Source organism: Aotus nancymaae, unplaced genomic scaffold (genome assembly GCF_030222135.1).
Source record: "Aotus nancymaae isolate 86718 unplaced genomic scaffold, 86718_ANA_hifiasm-v0.15.2.pri h1tg000051l, whole genome shotgun sequence".
Classification (NCBI taxonomy): Eukaryota; Metazoa; Chordata; class Mammalia; order Primates; family Aotidae; genus Aotus; species Aotus nancymaae.
Genome location: NW_026988465.1, coordinates 7,575,007 through 7,584,796, shown reverse-complemented (window position 1 = coordinate 7,584,796; position 9,790 = coordinate 7,575,007). Strand labels below are relative to the sequence as shown.

Here is a 9,790-nt window from a genome sequence, read left to right as displayed (position 1 = left end):
TCAGGCAATCACAGTTGTCCTGAGGTTGGTTGCCATTTACATGGACAGTACCCAGAACTGCTCAATAATGGAGTCTCTTTACCTAAAATTAAGGATTAAGGCCGGGTGCGGTGGCTCATGCCTGTAATCCCAGCACTTTGGGAGGCCGAGGCGGGTGGATCACGAGGTCAAGAGATCGAGACCATCCTGGTCAACACGGTGAAACCCCGTCTCTACCAATACAAAAAAAATTAGCTAGGCATGGTGGCGCGTGCCTGTAATCCCAGCTACTCAGGAGGCTGAGGCAGGAGAATTGCGTGAACCCAGGAGGCGGAGGTTGCGGTGAGCCGAGATCGCGCCGAGCCGAGATCGCGCCATTGCACTCCAGCCTGGGTAACAAGAGTGAAACTCCGTCTCAAAAAAAAAAAAAAAAAAAAAAAAGGATAAAGAATATATAGTATTTCAGGATTGGAAGGAATCTGGCAGATTATTCCCACCAACTTACTCAATTTACATATGGAGAACACTGTCAATGGACTGTAATGACTATTCTATCACACTTTGTCCCCATTTTCTCACTGATGGCCTGAGAGGTAAGCATTGACATTATATCCACTTTGCACATGAAGAAATTAAGCCCGAAGATATGCTAACTTGTCTGATATCTGGTAATGACTTAATGGTAGCATGGGGTTTTCAAACCTAACTCTTCTTTTTTCTTAGAGATGGGGTCTGGCTCTCTGCTCAGGCTGGAGTGCAGTGGCACAATCATGGCTCACTGCTGCATCAACCCCTGGACTCAAACCAACCTTCTGCCTCAGTCTCTTGAGTAGCTGAGACTAGAGGTGCGAGCCACATTGCTTGGCTAATTACAATTATATATATATATATATACACACACACATACATGTATTTTTTTTTGAGACAGTTTTGCTCTTGCTGTCCAGGCTGGAGTGCAATGGTACGATCTCAGCTCATTGCAACCTCTGCCTTCCAGGTTCAAGCAATTCTCCTGCCTCAGCCTCCCAAGTAGGTAGCATTACAGGCGCCCACCACCATGCCCAGCTAATTTTTATATTTTTAGTAGCTGGTCTTGAACTCCTGACTTCAGGTGATCCACCCGCTTTGGCCTCCCAAAGTGATGAGATTACAGGCGTGAGCCACTGCGCCTGGCCTTAAAATTTTTTTTTTTTTTTTTTTTTAGAGACGGGGTCTCACTATGTTGCCCAGGCTGGTTTTGAACTCCTGGGCTCAAGCAGTTCTCCTGCCTTGATTTCCCAAAGGGATTATAGGCATGAGCCACTGTGCCTGGCCTCAAACCTAATTATTCTAACTGGATAGGCCGTCTACCTGGCCCCTGCCTTTTCTTGAGTTCCTACTCATCTTTCAGGTCCCTACGTGACACTGCTTCCCTGGTGACCCTTCCTTGCCCTTCCAAGTCTGGGTTAGAAGCCTTTTCACCTGCCCTAATAACACCTTGTACTCCCTATAGTTGCTTGTTTGTTTGCTCTACCACTAGTCTGTGGAGGACTATTTGTTTAAAAAAAATTTTTATGTATGTATGTATGTATTTATTTATGTTGAGATGGAATTTTGCTCTTGTTGCCCAGGCTGGAGTGCAATGGCACAATCATGGCTCACCGAAACCTCCGCCTCCCAGGTTCAAGCGATTCTCCTGCCTCAGCCTCCCGAGTATCTGGGATTACAGGTGCGTACTACCACCCCCGGCTAATTTTTATATTTTTAGTAGAGACAGGGTTTCACCATGTTGGTCAGGTTGGTCTCAAAATCCTGACCTCGTGATCCGCCTACCTCGGCCTCCCAAAGTGCTGGGATTACAGGTGTGAGCCACCGTGCCCAGCCAATATTTTATTTTTAAATATTATGATTTACATATAGTAATTATACATATTTATGGGGTGCAGCATGATGTTCCAATACATGTATACATTGTGTAATGATCAAATCACAGTAATTAACATATCCATCGCCTTAGACATTTATTGTTTCTTTGTTATCAGAACATTCAAAAACAGCTAATCCTGGTATTTTGAAATATACAATGCATTGTTATTAACTGTATCCCTCCTCCTATGCAATAGAACTCCAGAACGTATCCGTCCTCTCTAACTGTCCTTGGCACCTGTTCCCCAATCTCTCATCACCCTGTTCCTTTCCCTTCCCATTCTCTGGTAACCACTGTTCTACTCTCTGCTTCTATAACAACGTTTTAGATTCCACATGAGTGAGATCATGCAATGTTTGTTTCTTGGTGCCTGGCTTATTTCCCTTAACATAACGTCCCACGGAGAACTATTTCTGTCTACTGGTCACTGCATTTTCAACACCTTGTCTCTGGTAGGCACTCACGGAATTGAGTTCAGCCACTCTTCTTTCCTTTATTTCCAGAGATCAGCAAAACCACCGCTGTGGGCTCCCGTCTGGCTCGCTGCCTGGACACAATCTCTCAGCTATAATGGTTTTATATTTTAAAAGGGTTGGGAGAAAATGCAAAGAAGAAAAATATTTTGTGACACATGAAAATTATATGAAATTCAAATTTCGATGTCCAGAAATACAATTTTACTGGAACCACAGCCATGCTCATTTGTTTACATAGGGCCTGTGGCTGCTTTCACATTACAATGGCAGTGTTGAGTTGTTGCCACAGCTGGCCACCGAAGCTTAAAATCTTTTCCATCTGGCCTTTACCAGAAAAGACTTGCTGACCCTCTCCTCTGTATCTACGGATGTCCCTTGCATACCATTATGTTTGCACTACATCAAGACATCTATTGTGGACTTGATGCTATTTTGCAACGTTTTGCTTTGTTTTCAAGATTTCCTTGTGAATGCCAGAATGACACGGTATTTGGTAGCAAAGCATGAGCTTCAGAGGGAGATTTGTGTGGGTCTAGATCCTGGCTTTGCTGGTTCCTAATTGTGTGACCTTGGGGGAAGTCACTTTTCCTATCTGTCTTAATTTCTTTATCTGTAAAATAAAGATAATACCAGTAGGGCTGTTTTGTGAGTTGATGTGTTAATAAGTAGAATGTTCTTTGAGCAGTATTCACATGTAGCGAAAACTCTCAAATGTTAGCTATTCTTCTTACTGCGCACGGTCACTTCTAGGGGCTACCTGTACCGCCAGTGAGCTGGAAACTCACATCACTGCTCTTTGCCTGAAACTGGCTGGCCCAAGCTTTGGCAAGATGCAGTACTGCCACACAGTGGCCCTATAAGGGGTGGCTTGGCATGCCCTTCCTTTTTTTTTTTTGAGATGGAGTCTTGCTCTGTTGCCGAAGCTGGAGTGCAGTGGTATGATCTCGACTCACTGCAACCTCTGCCTCCTGGGTTCAAGTGATTCTCCTGCCTCAACCACCTGAGTAGCTGAAATTACAGGCAGGTGCTACCACACCCAGCTAATTTTTGTATTTTTAGTAGAGATGGGGTTTCACCATGTTGGCCAAGATGGTCTCTATCTCCTGACTTTGTGATCCGCCTGCGTCAGCCTCCCAAAGTGCTGGGATTATAGGAATGAGCTACAGTGCCTGGCTGCCCTTCCTTTTTTTTAGGTGACTGCAAATCTGTGGATTTGCAATCCATCATAACATTCTATTTCTCACCTGACTGGGAGTAGCTCGAAGGAAAGGACATGTCTCCAAAAACATGACGAGTATTCAACATGGCATTTGAGGGGCATAGAAAAACCTGCCTATTCCAAGGTCTCAGCCGCATCAGCCAGCCAAGGGATCACAATGACGTTTAAGAGGTTTCATAAGGAAGCTAATTGCTTAAATGAGATTTGAGTCCAGAAGGATGTCCTAGCAATAACCTCTGTATATCTCATTATACCATGAGTAAGTAACCAATGCCATTCAATAGAGTTTCAGGAAAAATGGGACAAGAGACAGGTTAGATTAGATGGAAGAAAAGCAAGCAAGGCCTGGCATGTGGGATGCTAGGGTGGGCCCTCTGGACTGTGCTGGCAGGGCAGGCTAAGCAGCCAGGAGAGGACATGAAGGTGAAAAGATGTCCCGGGGTGACGTGCCATCACTTAGATTATTTTTATTTATTTATTTTTTGCGACCAAGTCTCCCTCTGTTTCCCAGGCTGGAGTGCAGTGGCACAATCTCAGCTCACTGCAACCTCTGCCTCCTGGGCTCAAGTGATTCTCCTGCCTCAGCACTCCGGAGTAGCTGGGATTGTAGGTGTGCACCACCATGCCTAGCTAATTTTTGTACTTTTAGTAGAGATGGGGTTTCACTATGTTGACCAGGCTGGTCTCGAACTCCTGACCTCAGCTGATCTGCCCACCTCAGCCTTCCAAAATGCTGGGATTACAGGTGTGAGCCACTGCACCTGGCCAGATAATTTTCAGAATTAGAGATTAATCTTTTTTTGTTTTTTTTTGAGACGGAGTCTAACTCTGTTGCTCAGGCTAGAGTGTAATGGCAGGTGTGAGCCACTGTGCCCAGCCTGAGATGAATCTTAAAAATCAAAATTTCCCCAGTGTCCCAGGCACACTCAAAGCAAAATTAAATAGAGGTTCAGCATCCCTAGTCTGAAAATCTGATATCTGAAATGCTCCAAAATCTAAAACTTTTTGGGAGTTGATGCGACACCATCAGTGGAAAATTCCACACCTGACCTCATATGATGGATTGCAGTCTAACAGCAGTCAAAACTTTGTTTCTTGGACAAAATTATTTAAAATAGTGTATAAAATTATCTCCAGGTTAAGGTGTATATGAAATATAAATGAATTTCATGTTCAGATTTGGGTCCCATCCCCAAGACATCTCATTATGTATATGCACATATTCCAAACTCGAAAAGATTTGAAATTTAGAACACTTCTGGTAGCAAGCATTTTGGATATGGGATACTCAATCTGTAGGTTCATTTTAATTATTTTAATGTAACTTAACTGAGCATCAAATTTTAAATTCCTTTTTTAAAAAATTTAGAAAACTTAAATGGCTACAAAAGATGACAGTCCAGTGACAGACATGGCAAAAGGCTTAGAGGTCATCTAACCCATCACATCATTTTATAGAGGAAAGGAAAATGCCATCCAGAGAAGGAAAGTCACAAAGCCATCTAGCCCTGGACCTGGGAGTGGTGGCGGACCGCAGCTGGTCGGACACAAAAAGCTGCTTCCAAAAATGTTTCTTTCCATTTGTCCCACAATGAAGACGTCAGAAAACAAACAAAACAAATTTTTTTTTTTTTTTTTGAGATGGAGTCTCACTCTGTCTCCAGGCTGGAGTGCAGTGGCGTGATCTCGGCTCACTGCAACCTCCACCTCCCAGAGTCAAGCGATTCCCCTGCTTTAGCCTTTTGAGTAGCTGGGACTATAGGTGCGTGCCACCACACCTGGCTAACTTTTTGTATCTATAGTAGACACGGGGTTTTACCATATTGGCCAGAATGGTCTCAATCTCCTGATCTCATGATCCGCCTGCCTCGGCCTCCCAAAGTGCTGGGATAATAGGCATAAGCCACTGCGCCAGGCCTAGAGAACAAAATTTTATAAGCATGTCTCTAGCTCTAACTCACTATTCAACTGAAGGACAAATTAAATAGGGAATGAGATAATCTTAACTTCATGAGATTTGTTCTTATATGTAGTTCCTACCCTGCGAAACCAATCTATGGTAAAGATAATATTTGTGCTTTTCAATGAGGCTGGTAAAACATTAGAACTTTGAAGCTCAGAGCGATAACATTTATTCATTCGTGGGAACCTTATCAGGATTAAGTAAATCTAATCAAAGCAAAACAAAATGATCTGGAAAGCTTTGTGACCAAAACCAATAGGTGTATTCAATACTTCTTTGAAGGGCACCTAATTCCAATAACATTTATATTTATAAATGTCCTCTAAGTCTTTTATCTTCTGCAAATAAATTATTTCTCACAAATACCAAATACAAGGGTTAGTCCAGTACATCAGCCTGTTTTCCAGCATGTACTCAGTGTCTCCAGGATGGGGACATGTTGTGGGTCTTTTCACACTTCTCTCTCCCATCACCCACCCCTCTCCTTCCGGATTTAACATATTGTTGTATTTCTGTCAAATTAGCTGGAATGGAACAGTAGTGTTTAATCAGGTATACACACTGCCACGGGAACCTGCAACTTCAAATTCTACCCCTAATCACCGATGTTGACTTGTTAAAACATATATATATTTTTTTGAGACGGAGTCTTTCTTGCGACCTCACCCAGACTGGAGTGCAATGGTGTGATCTCGGCTCACTGCAACCTCCACCTCCCAGGTTCAAGTGATTCTCATGCCTCAGTCTCCTAAGAAGCTGGGATTATAGGCATCTGCCACCATGCCCGGCTAATTTTTGTATTTTTAGTAGGGACGGGGTCTCACCATTTTGGCCAGGCTGGTCTTGAACTTCTGACTTCAGGTGATGCACTTGTCTCAGCCTCCCAAAGTAGCTGGGATTATAGGTGCCCACCACCACACCTGTGAGCCACCGTGCCCGGCAGTAGTTTTGGGTTTTTTTTGTGTTTTTTTTTTTGAGACAGAGTCTTGCTCTGTTGTCCAGGCTGGAGTGCAGTCGTGCTATCTTGGCTCATTGCAAACTCCGCCTCCTGGGTTCAAGTGATTCTCCTGTCTCAGCCTCCCAAATAGCTGGGATTATAGATGTGTGCCACCACACCTGGCTAATTTTTTGTGTTTTTAGTGGAGATGGGGTTTCATCATGTTGGCCAGGCTGGTCTCAGACTCCTAACCTCGAGTGATCCAACCGCCTCAGCCTCCCAAAGTGCTGGGATTATAGGCATGAGCCACTGCACCTGGCCCAAACAGTTTTTAAAATGATGTAAATAACACATATCATAAAATTTACCATCTGAACCATCTTCACGTGTGCAATAGAATAGGGTTAACTATATTGCATGTTGTTGTATGACAGATATCTAGAACTTTCTCCCCTTTGCATAATTGAAATTTCATACTCATCAAAGAACAACTCCCCATTTGCTGTCCCCTCAACTCCTGGCAACCATATTCTGCTTTTTGTTTTCATGAGTTTGATTATTTATTTAGAGATGGAGTCTCACTCTTGTCACCCAGGCTGGAGTGCAATGGTGCCATCTTGGCTCACTGCAACCTCCAACCCCTGGGTTCAAATGATTCTCCTGCTTCAGCCCCACCTAGTAGCTGACAGGTGCCCAGCTCATTTCTGTATTTTTAGTAGAGATGGGGTTTTGCCACGTTGGCCAGGCTGGTCTTGAACTCCTTACCTCTGGTGATCCACCTGCCTCGGCCTCCCAAAGGGCTGGGATTACAGCATGAGCCACCTCGCCTGGCTCAAGTTTGATTACTTGAAATACCCCACATTTGTGAAATCATGCAATATTTTTCTTTTTGCGACTGGCTAATTTCACTTAGCATAATGTTTGCTAAGCATCTTTGGCATGCACTGGTCTACCCAACAAACATGAGCTGAGGCCTAGTGCTGGCTAACATTGCCAGGAATAGCTGTTATACTAGAAAAATCTACTTGTAAAATGGTAAAAATAGCAATATGGGTTTGTAGAGGGTTTTCACACATACTGTGTCGTCATCATTTAAGACAGGGTTTCTCACCCTTGGCATTATCGATATTTTAAACCAGATAATTGGCTGTGGTGGGGTCTGTCCTGTTCATTGAAGGACGTTTAGCAGCATACTGGCGTCTACCCACTAGATGCCAGTAGCATCTTCTTTCTCCAGCTGTGACAACCAAAAATGTCTCCAGGCATTGCTAAATGTCCCCTATGGGGCAACCTTCCAATAAGGTGGACCAATAAGCCACCTTCCAAAAGAAGTAAAATGCAGCTAACAAGACTTTATGAGGTTTGTATAATGACTTGTAATAGCACGGCATGGTGACATGCACCTGTAGTATCAGCTACTTGGGAGGCTGAGGTGGGAGGATTTCTGGAGCCCCGGATTGAAGGCTGCAGTGCATTGCGACCCAGCCTGTGAATAGCCACTGTATTCCAGCCTGGGCAACATAGCAAGATCTGCTCTCTAAAAAGCAAAACAAACAAACAAAAACAGTGTATGAAGCTACCTGGCACATAACAGGCACTTAATAAATAAGAGTTGTGGTTCACGCCCATAATCCCAGCACTGTGGGAGGCTGAGATGGGTGGATCACCTGAGGTCAGAAGTTCAATACCAGCCTGGCCAACATGGTGAGATCCTGTCTCTACTAAAAATACAAAAAATTAGCCAGGCATGGTGGCGGGTGCCTGTAATCTCAGCTACTTGGGAGGCTGAGGCAGGAGAATCAATTGAACCCAGGAGGCAGAGGTTGCAGTGAGCTGAGATGGTGTCATTGCACTCCAGACTGGGCAACAAGAGTAAAACCCCGTCTCAAAAAAAAAAATCGTTATTATTTAATAACATCATATAAAATATATGAAATTGAGTAGCTGGATATTAAGTATAACCCATTAATGGGACACTGAACAATAGAGGTTCACTGGATAGGATTTTTTTTTTTTCAGATGGAGTTTCGCTCTTGTTGCCCAGGCTGGAGTGCAATGGCGCGATCTCAGCTCACCGCAACCTCTGCCTCCCAGGTTCCAGCAATTCTCCTGCGTCAGCCTCCCAAGTAGCTGGAATTACAGGCATATACCAGCACACCTGGCTAATTTTGTATTTTTAGTAGAGATGGGGTTTCTCCATGTTGGTCAGGCTGGTGTTGAACTCCCGACCTCAGGTGATCAGCCCGCCTCAGCCTCCCAAAGTGCTGGGATTACCTGGCAGATAGGAATATTTTTATTTGAAATCTGGCTCTACCTCTAATTGGATATGTGCTATTGGCAAAAATCACTGAGTCTCTTTGGGTCTCCGTTCTACCAACTGTCAAGGGAGATTAAATGAACTTGCCATGCGTACTTTATAAGGTTATAATGATATTAAACTTATATAATAAAGGAAGTTACTTTGAAAGTATAAACTTGTTACACATGCAAGCCATTGGTATGATGTAAATTTTCTGTAACAACTTTATTGAGACTTAATTTATTTACCATACAATTCTCTCATTTGAAATGTACAGTGCAGTCGTTTTCAGTATATTCACACAAGGCTATGCAACCATTATCTCCATCTAATTCCACAATATATGTTATTATCCCAAAAGAAACCATCTAACCATTACATGACCATCCCAACTCCCCGGGTCCCTGAGAGCTGCTAATTTATCTTCTGATTCTAAGATTTTTCCTGTTCTGAACATTTCACAACTAGAATATGGTATAAATTTTACTGGTTCCCTTCACAGTATTGTAACAGTCTAAGCTGTCTCACATACTTTTTGGAAGAGGGGAGGTGTGTTTGTTTTATTAGAGTAAGCAATAGTGTGTTCTTTTTGTCAATAATATTTTTTTTCAATTCAGACTCCATAGAGACTGTCAAAAATTGCCAATGACTATATTTCAAATCATCATGGCAGGGTATTGGGAAAAGTTTTCAATTCGCAATAATCACGCCTCGGATAAACCTCATTGGCTACGATGCCGTGCAAAGCTGTCAATAATATTTTTTAACAATTTTTTTTGAGACAGAGTCTCCCTCTGTCACCCAGGCTGGAGTGTAGTGGTGCAATCTCAGCTCACTGTAACGTCCACCTCCAGGGTTCAAGTAATTCTCCTGCCTCAGCATCCCGAGTAATTGGTGTCACTGGTACCTACCACCACGCCAGGCGAATTTTTGTAGTTTTAGTAGAGACAGGGTTTCACCATGTTGTTCAGGCTGGTCTCAAACTCCTGACCTCAGGTGATTTGCCTGCCT

At 43.4% G+C, this 9,790-nt stretch overlaps 1 pseudogene; it reads right to left on the bottom strand.

Moving 5' to 3' along the window:
- Positions 1 to 9,396: 9,396 nt before the first annotated feature.
- LOC135269307 (U4 spliceosomal RNA) lies at positions 9,397 to 9,528 on the bottom strand (annotated as a pseudogene).
- Between the last annotated feature and the right edge of the window lie 262 nt (positions 9,529 to 9,790).